This window comes from Castanea sativa, chromosome 12 (assembly GCF_040712315.1).
Source record: "Castanea sativa cultivar Marrone di Chiusa Pesio chromosome 12, ASM4071231v1".
In the NCBI taxonomy this organism is placed as follows: domain Eukaryota; kingdom Viridiplantae; phylum Streptophyta; class Magnoliopsida; order Fagales; family Fagaceae; genus Castanea; species Castanea sativa.
This window is the reverse complement of record NC_134024.1, coordinates 9,739,454-9,753,090: the sequence shown is the minus strand read 5'-3', so window position 1 is coordinate 9,753,090 and position 13,637 is coordinate 9,739,454. Positions and strand designations below refer to the sequence as shown.

The following is a 13,637-nucleotide window of genomic DNA, read 5'->3' as shown; positions in this document are numbered from 1 at the left end:
AAAAAAGTGCATAAAGATTTTGTAAATAAACAAATGATTGTGTTGAGAAATTTAGACCCCGGTTGATAGAATTAACAAATTTTAAACCCAAGTTGTTAATTAGATTTATTATGAATAAACCTTGTTAAAACAAACAAATTAATATCAATATCATGTCAATATCATGCGCAGTATAAAAGTAAATAAGACAAGATATGATGACCCAAGAAAACCAATGAAACAAACTAGTTTCACAGTAAAAAAACCTGGGAGGAAACCTTCCCGAAAAGCAATCCTAAAGAGAAGTTTCAGATCTAGTAAAAAACCTTTGTTCCTAAACTCTACAATCCCCATAAATGAATTTACGGCAGAAACCTTCTACCGCTTTAGAACCTTTGAACTCTTCAATATATGAACGTCACACTTTTGCACGAATCCTAGTTCATGACTAACCAATGATACACGGATTTCAGTACATGACTAACTCCACCAACTTGAAGAAAATGTTGGCTGCAAAGTTTTTCACTTTATCAATAATAAAGATCAAGAAGTACTTGGTTACAAAACCCTTAGGCCAAAGACGCAGTAGCTTCTTTGAAGAATATGATGAACTAAGTCAACTTTTGTCCCCAATCACACAATGCATGAAGGGATGCTTTGATTCCTTGTATGACGACATTTAAAATAATCCTTATATACGTCTAGGGTTGTGTGAAAGGAAACACTACACAAATACACTTGGATATGCTTGAAAATAGATTTAGAAATTTGAATTTCGTAATTCTTGATAAATACTATTTCTGTCGAGCAGCTATCGAGCACATGCATTAAACCTCGATAGATATTATCTGCCGAACTTTAATGAACAACACTTTCTTCAATTGAAAATTCATACGGGAGATTCAATAGTTCAATATCATTCTATGATTAATATTTCCCAAAAAAAAGTGCATAAAGATTTTGTAAATAAACAAATGATTGTGTTGAGAAATTTAGACCCCGGTTGATAGAATTAACAAATTTTAAACCCAAGTTGTTAATTAGATTTATTATGAATAAACCTTGTTAAAACAAACAAATTAATATCAATATCATGTCAATATCATGCGCAGTATAAAAGTAAATAAGACAAGATATGATGACCCAAGAAAACCAATGAAACAAACTAGTTTCACAGTAAAAAAACCTGGGAGGAAACCTTCCCGAAAAGCAATCCTAAAGAGAAGTTTCAGATCTAGTAAAAAACCTTTGTTCCTAAACTCTACAATCCCCATAAATGAATTTACGGCAGAAACCTTCTACCGCTTTAGAACCTTTGAACTCTTCAATATATGAACGTCACACTTTTGCACGAATCCTAGTTCATGACTAACCAATGATACACGGATTTCAGTACATGACTAACTCCACCAACTTGAAGAAAATATTGGCTGCAAAGTTCTTCACTTTATCAATAATAAAGATCAAGAAGTACTTAGTTACAAAACCCTTAGGCCAAAGACGCAGTAGCTTCTTCGAAGAATATGATGAACTAAGTCAACTTTTGTCCCCAATCACACAATGCATGAAGGGATGCTTTGATTCCTTGTACGACGACATTTAAAATAATCCTTATATACGTCTAGGGTTGTGTGAAAGGAAACACTACACAAATACACTTGGATATGCTTGAAAATAGATTTAGAAATTTGAATTTCGTAATTCTTGATAAATACTGTTTCTGTCGAGCAGCTATCGAGCACACGCATTAAACCTCGATAGATATTATCTGCCGAACTTTAATGAACAACACTTTCTTCACTTATTTTTTGGACAATTTGCATGACTTCAATACTAGACTTGAACTCTTATTCCTTGAAGTATTAAACCCATTCTAGATTTATCCAATTATAAGTAAAGTGCGTTTTGTCAAAAAATTAACCAATTTACAATAACATATATTTTAACAAGTTTCACATATGTCCTAATAGATTGCAATGGTCATACTTCCAAGAATAATATAGGTAGACTGACCAGAGCTAAAAATCAAGGAAGTAAAACCATGCAAAGTGCAGCAGAGGCAAAAACCGTCGAACTAACCGTTTCTATCCATTGAATCAACCACTCGTTTGCAGAAAAACTGTGGTAAAAGCACTAGCATTTGTGTCAATGTGGCCAGGATTCTTGGTGAAGAACTGGTCTTCCTTCTTGAAAGCCCTTATTGTTATGAATCTTGCTGCTGACTCTACTAGATTATTTTTTATATATAAAGAAAACCGTTAAAAATGCCACTACAAACCTATTGATTTTTTTTAATTAAGTGTGTGTGTGTGTGTATATATATATATATATTTGGTTCTTACATTTGACGTTTTCAATATAAAAATTCTTATTATTTCTTTTTTTTAGGGGTATTTATTTATTTTTTATAAAGAAAACATTTGAACTCTTGAAGGCTGAACATCTAAGAGATAAAGTTTATAATTTTTAATTTGCAAAACTAAATATACATGTCAAGAGATTAAAAATCTAACAATAATTGAAAAGAGATATATAAAATTATACTATTTTATATCTTAAGTTTAATTTTACATACATTTGAGTACCTCAATCACTTACAAAAATTAAGGAGGGAGCTAGTTAGCTCAATTGGTAAAAACTCTTATTGTCAAATAAGAGATTTGGGTTTCGATCTCGCTTGCACCAAAAAACCAACTGGTGTTTTGGTCTAATAATAAAGAACTATCATAAACACAAATAACACATATAAAGACTCAATTTCTTTCCTAAACATACGTTTTAGAAACCCCAAATGTTGCTGAAGCACTATATCAAGCTTTGACAGTGTTGTTGAGAAGTTTAGATCATATGCACCTAAAACCAAAACCAATTGCATACTCTTCCTGACACTGATTCTCTCTCTCTCTCTCTCTCTCTCTCTCTCTCTCTCTCTCTCGGCCCATCAATATTTTTTGAAACTTGAATATATAAAATAACTGTTGTTATAACATGGAAAATTAACATTGCAACCTTTTATTTTTTGAATATACTGAAATTAAAAGTGGAAGAGTTCAAGAAGTAAGAAAAGGGGATGAACCAAATCTCTTAATTTTTTGCATTTATGGCTTAAAACGATCATTGATAAGAAGATGGAACAATGTGAAAGGCTAAATGAAATACTACTCATACAAAGCGCCACATGGCAGAACTGTATACTCTCCTGTATGAGTTCTCAGCTTTTCCCAAGAATGTTATTTTCTTGCCAAGTATATATGTTACATTTTAGGTTTTTTCCCTTTTAACTTTTAGTTTAGGTTTATCTATTTATGTTGCGTTTTGTCCCCCTCCCCCCCCCCCCCCACCTTAATTTTTAGTTTTTTTTTTTATATAGTATTTTTTCTTGGTGTTAAGGACATAGAAATAAATTTATACAATCTACTTTTTCTATCCTCTCATTTTTGTTCTAAATCAAATAAATGAGTTTCCCATCTCTTCACTCTTCCATCTTCCCAACCAAACACATTTGAGAGAAAACTATATCTCTTTTATCCTCCCACATTTCTATCCCTTCTCCCATTTTTTATCCTCTTGCTTTTCCATCTATCTAACCAAATGGACACTAAAAGTTTTTAAAATTAAGTAGGGGAAATGGGAATAAATATTGATTCCCATAAAAGTGGGAGGGGAGGGGGCAGAATTGGTTATATAAATTAACAATTATGGCCTTAATTTGTTAATATTAAATAAATAGATATAAATTGACATCATATAGGTACAATTGATAACTTAAACTTTTAAACAATATCTGGAACCCCTCCACTCCTCCCTTCTAATTATTAAAGAGAGGTTCCCTTTCTCCTCCCTTGAAAAACATCAAAACAAGATTCAAAGAACCATATTCCTCCCCTCCATACAAACAAGTTGTAAGATACAATGTCTAAGAAATTATACCTAATTTTACCCTAAAAAGAATAATAACATATAATTTAATTGATTAACTTTCAGAATAAGAATCCAATAAAAAGTAACGCTCTGTTTGTTTTAATTGAAAATCTTGTATAAAGATAATTTTCTGTTTTTTCCAATGTTTGGTAGCATCAGAAAAATTAATTAAATGAAAACTTTTTTTGGTCAAATATAAAAAATATGGCTTATTTTTAGAGATTGTTTTCCATTAATATTTTTGAAAAAACCTCTATCTCAAAATAAACTAAATAAGAGAAGTTAGGAAAATGAGATAGTTTTATAGAAAATAGTTTTTGGAAAATAACTCATTTTCTAGAGAATATAATCAGAAAAACAAACAGAACATTATTAAGTAGTGTCACAATAAGAAACTCTTTCACAATGTTAATATCGTTTCTTGGGACTAATATTTTGAAAATCAATGTATAAAGTAACTCTTTCTCAATATTAAACCACTAAATAATGTTTTAATGAATTGATATTTTACATATCTCTGAGTTGGATTACATGTTCTCTTTCTTCTTAACATATATAATGAATAATATAAGGTGTTTTAATGAATTGATATTTTGCAAATCTTATAAAGTACTGAAATCAATTATGCCAAATACTAAGCTTTTTTGCATTTGATACATTAAACACCAAAACCCTTGTCAGATATGTCAATTGCGAAAAATATTTGGCATTTGCTACAGTATACTTCTATGATTCTATCTATGGCACGGTACGGTCATATATTCTATTTATTTTTTTGTGTATTTTTCAGTCAACTTTCTCTCTCCTCTAGTAAAATATCTTTACTTTTCTCTCTCACAATCACTCATCCTCTCACCCTTAAGGGGTGTTTGGATTTCATGTTTTCACTCATCCATTACTCAATTTTCATCACCCATCACTCAAATATGGTGGATCCCACACCTGGTGTGCTTGTTTGAATTTGTTTTCAGATTCAGTTTTCATCACTCATAACTCACCAAAATGAGTGATGAGTTACTAAAAATGAAAACACAATTTAGGTGTTTATGAGTTATGAAAAATGAGTTATCATGACAATATGGTAGTTTTATTTAACTTATGGGACCCACAGCTTTGTGTTGTCATGTCATGCCAGCCTTGCACCCAACGGCTCTTTCTCTCAGACTCTCTTTTCTTTCTTTTTAGTTTTCTTTCTTTCTATTCTCCTTAACTACTCCATCCCAATGGCTCCCTCTCTAGATCTCTTCCTTCTTCATTTTTTTTTCTTCTACCACTTGAAATCTCCGACAACGACGAAGAAGAAAAAGAGGAATTCATCGACGTCTTCGATAATTTCACTCCTCCTGATCTAAATCCCAACCACTCCTCACAATGAACTTCGACAACTCCAACGACTCTGGCTTCAAATTCCACCAGTGAAGGCTCAGATTTGAGTTGGGTTTGCTATGTTTGTGGGTTTAGGTTCGGTTTTAGGTTTTCTGTGCATTTGTGTGTTGGTGGGTTTGGCTTTTTAGTTGTGAGTGTGTTTGATGGTTGGATTTTGTGTGTCTATTGGTGGTGTTTATGGTGGTCAATTTTGGGTTTGCCGTGGTGGTGATGGAGCTGGGTTTGGGTGTGGGTTTTATCTTCTCCAAGTAAAGTCACGCAGATAAGGAAAAAAAAAGTAGTTGAAAAAAATCTGACTCTGTGGCTTGTGGGCTCCACATGTTGGAGTTAGAGTTTAGTTTTTGTGAAGAAAAAAATGTATCCATACATATTATAGACTAAGTTAAGGTGAAAATAGAACTAAGATATGCGATATGAGTATTTAATTTTGAGTTATAAGAATAAAGTGATAGAAACTGAATTAGAGTGATCGGTTAAACCAAATAGGGCCTTAGACTTACTCTTCCTCTCTCACAGCCACTTGTTCTATCACAATCCGATTCATTTGGTCAATATTCAAGCTTGAATATTGACCAAATCCCTCTGTTAGGACATATGTGATTGGATGTTAGGAACATATGTCAACATTTTATGTATTGGCTAATCCTTTGACAAAACGCACTTTACTTATAATTGGGTAGATTTAGGATGTGTTTAATGCTTCAAGAAACAAGGTTTCAAATTCAAGTGTTAAAACCATGCCAGTTTGACCGAGAAATAAGTAAAGAAGTACTGTTTATTAAAGTTTGATAGGTAGCATTTATCGAGATTTAAAAGAGTTGTTTAAGCCCGAGACTCAACAACTGCTCGATAGATAGGGTATCTGCCGAGGTTTATGAAAAATAGATTTTCAGTTCTGATTTTCATCCAATCCGTAAATATATATTTGAGTTTTCTTTTCTCACAACCCTAAACATATATAAGGATTATATAAGGGCCATATCAGGTTGCAGAACCAAGAGTACAATTGCACAAGAGCATAATTTCTCAAGTGTGACTGGAAACCTAGTTTGTCCTAGTTCTTGAAGAAGCTGCTGTGTTTGTACATGGTAGGGTTTTGTGACCAAGCAACTTTGTAATCTTCATTGGTTGATGAACAGAAGAACTTTGTAGCCAACATTCTTCTCAAGTTGGTGATAAAATCGCGTACTGGGATCTGTGCATCTATTGGTTAGTCATGTACTAGGAGCCGTGCAATACAAGGAGAGATTGTTACTACTGAACAAGTCCAATTGGGTATTGGGGTAAGGGTTCAACTGTAAGTTGGTATAAGATACTAAGATTCATTTACTTGTAACAGCTTGTTTTGATAATAGTAGATTCTCGAAAGTGGTAACCTTAAAATCACCTGGTGGGGTTTTTGCCGTATAGGTTTTCCCTATTCGTAAATAAATCACCATGTCATTTAATTTTCGCTGCATATTTAGTTAATTGATGATTTGTTTGTACTGCCACGCTTATTGCATGTAATTGAACCTAATTAATTCACTTGGCTAATTAATTGATTAATTTATCACAAGGGGTCAATACATTTTTGGCCTATCACCCTTTAAAAAATTAATTAAGAAGAATAAATAAAGAATATTTAAATAAAGTGAAGTGAATTGTTGTAAAATGATGTGTCAAAATAGAAAAATAATTTTTTTGATGTGTTAAAGTAGTATCTATTTACAATACCTTATACTAATGCTCTTAGGGTTGGGTTACACCTAATTGTGAAGTAATCATATTAGGACAATATACCATATATACTTATAAAATATTCAAAATCGGGATTTCCCTTTTCGATATCATTTTACTGGAGCTTTTTTTTTTTCTCCTCTTGAACATAGGACTATTAGAATTAATCCTAATATAAATTCCACGTCTTAATCACAATAAAAGTTCCACCTCATTTGGGCTTATTTGTTCACAAGCTGTAACCTTTAAGGTTGGACAGTCCTTTTTTTTTTTTTTTTTTTTTCTCTAGGGTTTTGTTGACACTTAAGATATTGTTAAATTTCATTAAAATTAACGGAATTGTCACGTAAAGCATACCATGCATACACGATGTAAGTCAGTCTCAACAAATAGTAAAGTATACGATAACTTTCGAGCTGAAATATTTGTAATCTACATTCTAACCTTTAGAATTTGAAAACTTGTATTAGTTGAAGACTCTTACATATATACCATTAAGTGAAAAGATATTGAAATATGGTCTGTATTGTGTATAGTGCTGCTCTGTGCTGAATATCATGCATTTGTTTTAAAATGATTATGCGTCAATCCTGTATCCCAACAAATGCTTATAGGTCTCATATATCGTTAAGTGCACATAGTACATGACAATTTTTTGTTTTTAGAATTTTATTTTATAATTCCATATATGGGGATAAAGGAATTTAAGCGCTAAATATTTATATTACAAATACTATGAAATGTCGTCTTACCACTATGCCGCATCTTATCCTCAAATACATTGCTCTGGTACTTTATGCATGGCAAAGATTGGTTATGACAAAAAATATTTGCATAGGGCTAGCGAGCCTACATACATACATACATACATGGTACTAAAAATGTTAATGATCACTCATGGGTTATGGGTAATGGAGCTTTCTTATTCTGGAGTTGCATGCGGGCCTCAAACCTCTTTGCCAATTCAAATAGTGCTTTGTAGGAGGAGCTACCTTTGCACAAAGCTTCCTCAGCACTATATTTCAGTTCATTAACCCTGTCCCTTATTCCATGCCCTTCATTGTCTACCATGATCTTCCTCACCTTCTTTTGTATCTCCTCCCTTCCCACCACTTTCTTTGACGGAAAAACCTCCAACCGGACTGCCATGCCAAATTCCTCTGTAAGCATAGTAGCATTCACCTTTTGCTCTGCAAAGAGTGGAAATGCAATTATAGGGACACCCATCAAAATACTCTCCAGTGTTGAATTCCATCCACAATGAGATATAAACGCTCCAATAGAAGGGTGGCTCAAGATGTCCAAATGTGAAACCCAGTCTGAGATCACAAACCCAACATGTTGGATCCTTGACATGAGCCCGTTTGGTAAGTACCCAAACAAACCTTTGCTTGCTCAACTCCAACCCAAAATCAGCTCAGTCATTTGCTCGTGTGACAGTGTTGTACCACTCCCAAATGACACATATACCACAGAATCATTTGGTTGCTTGTTTAGCCAATCATACAGCAAGCCACTCTTGGACGAGTTACCTGATTGTGTTACTATTGGACAAACTGGGTACACTGGTACTCTTTAATACACAACCAAGTAGCTTATCATCTCTCAAAGCCGCAACTGTTTTAGGCTGAAGTTCCTCCCAACAGTTCATCAAAACCCCATCACTCGTTCTCAACCGAATCCCTGCATGCAGGTACTCATCGTATTGTTGATTAGTTCTATCCAGTAAAGGATCAAACAAATCCTCAACACGAACAGAAGCACAACCTGGAATCTTCAGTGGCTCTTTTTGGTAAACATACTCATCCTTCACTTCCTTATCTAGTACCGGAGTGTAGATAGTCAATGCAAGGATCCGTGCATTTGAAGGAGAGAAAACGTACTTTAACATGTCAAACTCTTCAGCGACTGAGAAAGCATCGGTTCCAAAAATGTCAGTGATTAGAACTGTTGGACATGGCTTCATTGTAGCTATTGATGACCGAAAGGCGGGCACGATTTCGCTCATCGTTACAGAGAGCCTTAAACCAACTGTAGCGTTGGGATCAACGACACTAGTGATGTCAACTGGGGCGAATTGTACAATGTTACAGAGCTCATTGCTCATCTCTGAGATGATAGTTTTGAACAATGTTTGTGATGAGTGATGAATGCTGACAAGGAAGATTGTGACTTTGAAGTTGTGGTGAGTGACAAAGAGTTTGCCGAGACCAAGGAATGGGATCAAATGGCCCATGCCAGGGAGGGGAAGTAATGCTACATGAGCTTTTGATGTTTCCATGGATGAAAATTAATGAAGTAAACCAAGAAGTGGGAATAGACACAAAAGGGATGACAATCACGTAGCAATGAAGGGGCTATTAATAGCCAAGCAATTACGTAGAAAGAATATTGCCATATCGGGTTAGGTACCACTAGAATAAGTGGTGGGTGTGTGACGCAAACTGTGGTTGCCGACTGGTGGCAGGTAAGTTCCATATATTGTGCGTACCAAAATTTACAAAAATGACGTTTTAAGCTTTTAGCCTTGGGAAGACTATATTGTGGGAAATTTTTATTTTTATTTTTATATTTTTGATGAGAGTCGGCATGGAAACTTAGTTGACTATAGTTTAGTGAAATGAGATTCGACTTGGGCTTATAATTTAAGGTTTGAATACGTCTTTTTATTTTAAATATACTGTAGGGTGTAAAGGAACTCAAGTGGGCATTTGGGCATTTTGGGCTGTAGCAAGGAGGGCCGATCTGCTCTTGATCTAAGAATTTGTTAGTACTACGAATCGGCCCATACGCCGAGGGTCCGAGGATACAGCCGAGGGTGAGTTTCTCCTCGGATAGATCCAAGAGAACTTGGAGATTCACTACAAAAGGCAAGACAGAATTCTGGAAGGACTGTTGGTTAAAAAAGGGAAACCCTGAGCTTTCGAGGTACACCGGTATTAGAAAAATACCAAAAGCAAAGGCTGCCACCTCCACATTAAAGACTCTGCACCTACCTCCCTGACCGCATTAATGAGGAAGTGACTCCTAAACAGTAGAACTGAAACTTCTGGTCACTATTCAAAGGCACTAAGAAAAGAAATATCTAGGGGGAGGAGATTTGAGCAACACGCGGATAAAGTATTAGGAAAAGAAGTATTTAAGGGGGATGAACGCCAAAGAAAAGAGGGGGGCCAAGAAACAAAGAAGGAAATTAAGAATTGTAATCTTTGAGAAAGAAAGAGAAATAATACAGAGAGGGTCCTCGGCTTACGTCCAAGGAGGTCTATTTGCAATTATCGTTTATTATTTACAAGTGTTTGTAACTTTTAACCTGTTATCAAGTTCTCAGTACTTCTAACCTAGGTTTCAAGCTCACACTCTACAAATTTCATTGTTTAAGGCTCATTGGGCCTGAGCCCGTAGTTGTCTTTGGGTCCAAGTGCAATTGTGCACTTACATATACAATGACATGTATTAATGAATCTTAATTTCTACATTTTGTTTAGTTTGTGGATGATGTGGCGAATTCTCTTTAAAATTAAAGAATATTTCATTGTATATTTATTGATGACACATGGCAAAAAAATTGACATGAACATGTTTGGTATAATATGGAAAACTAACGTCACATGATAAACAACTACAAAATTAATAGTAACATATCAATTTTTTTGCCATGTGTCACCAATAAATAAATTAAAAAAATCTTAAGGAGCATTATATATAAATTCTACCAGTTTAATAAATATCCACTATAAGTCCCTTTAAATACTCCAATTTTTTTTTTCTTTATTTCCTTTTCTTTTATGTGAACTTTATTTCCTATTAGATCCCATAACGAAAAACATTTACTAAGCATTGTTATAAATATTCAGTTACACACCATAGGGAAATTATTTTCCATCTACATGTGTAAGAGGCAAAATTTTAAGCCAATTATAAAATGCTACATCAAAATTTCATGGCAAAATCTAAATTAATGTCATTAAATTAATTAAATTAGATGATGACATGTGTCATCCAAATTGACATCACATTGGCATATCAAAATTTGCCACGTGTCATTTGACTCACATGATAAAAATAAATTTCCTATTCAAAATTTATGGACAATTATCTTTATTAAAATAAATAAACAAATAAAATAAAGATAAATTTTCTATTCAAAATTGATAGATAATTATCTTTATTAAAATAAATAAATTAAATAGAGATAATTATTTATCTTTGTTGATTATTATCTTTATCAAAATATGATCTTTATCAAAATAGATAAATAGAAATAAATATCTCAAAGTGGAGCTTATCCTCTGAAATCACTATAAATAGAGGACATCCCTTCTCATTTTCAGGGGGAAGTTTTCAAGAGGTCCAAGCTCTGGAGAAATCCAGTCTCTAGAATCTTTGAAGAACTTGAAGCATCCTTGAAGAACTTGAAGAACATTCTAAGGGTTTGAAGAACTTGAAGGACAACAAATCTCTAACAAGCTTAAGGCTAGAGATTCGTTGTGAAGACCGTTCAACCCATCTTCCAACCAAAGTCAAGAAGATCTCTTGTTCGAGTTCTTTGAAGTTCTATTGGAAGTAAGCTAGAAAGCCTCCATAAACTTCAACAAACCCAAATCTTTGAAGCTCAACAGATCAAGCCTCTAAAGCCCCAAAAAACTTCAACCTAAGAGCCTTCACATTCGAAGACTTGAAGAACAATAAATCTCTAATAAGCTCAAAGGTTGAGATTTGTTGTGAAGACCATTTAATCCATCTTCCAACTAAAGGCAAGAAGATTCCTTGTTCAAGTCAAGTTCAATGAAGATAGAATCAGAGGGTATTCTTTTGTAAAAGAATTAAAATACAGATTGTATTCATTATTCATCAATACAAATTTATATTTGCAAACCATATTTCTTTGCAATTGTTTGATTTTCTGCAATTGGGAAATTTTGTGTTTACAACATGATAATAGACCTTTGTATTTTAAAACTTTTTTTTTTTTATAGAGAATTTCAACTTATGACATTTGCTTCTAATGATAGCCATTTATCATCAAATCAAGACACTAATCGGTTTTTGGTGTTGACGGAGATTGAATTCCAAATCTCTTATTCAACTATCAAAAACTTTACCAATTGAGCTAACTAGAATCCACTTTTAGATTTTAAACTTAAAGCCACATCTTTCAAATCAGTTACAGTATATCTTTTTCAGAAGAAGGATGACTATAAGGTATTACTACCTAATATTAAGTGCAATAAGTATATAAAAATAAATAACATGTCTTTTAACATCCCTAAATATACTAACGCCCCCCATGCAATGAAACTACTAATTTTTTTTAATGTAAATTTTCTTAGAAATCTAATGGGTATTAACATTTTTCATAGATAATAATTATTTAAACCTATAATGTTTATTCTATGAAATTCATTACTTTTTTTTTCTATTAAAATTATTACTTAAGTGTGTATCTATATTTCATTTTCCTTTATACAAAAAAATAGAGCTATGTTTCATTTGAATTTTTATGTTTGAACTAAATTAAATAAAAACTAAAGAGAAGAAGATTTCAATTGATCCCGGTCTCTTTCTTCTTTACCCAGTCCAACTTATTATAATTATTTTTTAAATAGTTTGTGTACATTTTAAAACATATAGGTAATATATTTAATAATTATATATTCAACTTCTCCCATTTGGCAAATTAAGGGGATTTAAGTTCTTATAAAAAAAAAAGGGGGATTTAAGTTTGATTTTTTTTTTTTTTTTTTTTGTCTGTGAGCATTATTTATCCAATCAAATTTCATTTTTAAAGGGTTATTTGAAAATTTTCCTTAAAAACATTAATTGGAGTAAGACATGAAAATTTGAAAATTGGAGTAAGACATTAATTCAGTGAAATCCGACCGATCGAAAATTAGATCCGATCGATCGAAAATTGCAGACATGAAATTTTTGCAGAATTCTATTTCAGCCTAAACTCTGCTTAAAAATTTTAGGTTTCAAGTGAAACACTTCTAGTATATAAAGAAAAACTCTAACTACGTTTTCAGAGCTTTTTGAGAGATTTTGAAGGTGCTCTTGTGAGATCCAAAAAGGTATTGTGCCTTCCTCTTTCAAAGTTACTACCGGCAATCATTCTCATACCATTAGAACCAGTAAATCTGAAATTGCTACAACAAGATCAATAGTGACTGACGATTTAAACCTTCAAGGGTGGTCTTGGAGTCACAAACTGGAGAGTTTGTGTTGCTAAACCTTTAAGTGGTATCCCAAAGTCATAAACGTGAGAGTTTGTGTTCTACAAATCCAAGAAGAGAAAGAGTCCATGGATTCGGAGCTTGCACATGGTCGTGTCAGTAAGTTACTACATTAGGTAGCATTAGATTTAGGGTTAAATCTTTTGTAAAAACTTCAATTCTCTTATAGTAGATTTAGTTTACCTTGAAGATAGTTAGGTCAAATCCTCATCAAGTTTTTATCTTGAAACAGTTAGTTTAATTGTTCCTGGGTCATCATATTGTGGTGTTATTTATTTTCGCTGCTTTGCATGATATGATTTATGTGTGTTTAACCTAGATCTGAAAATTAATCTAAGTAATCATTTGACGAATTAATTAGGTTAAACAATCTGGTTTAAGAGGTCTAAACGAACT

The 13,637-nt window shown here is 33.1% G+C and overlaps 1 pseudogene; it reads right to left on the bottom strand.

The window, feature by feature from the left end:
• Positions 1-7,896: 7,896 nt before the first annotated feature.
• On the bottom strand, positions 7,897-9,286 carry LOC142618966 (anthocyanidin 3-O-glucosyltransferase 5-like; annotated as a pseudogene).
• Positions 9,287-13,637: the final 4,351 nt, after the last annotated feature.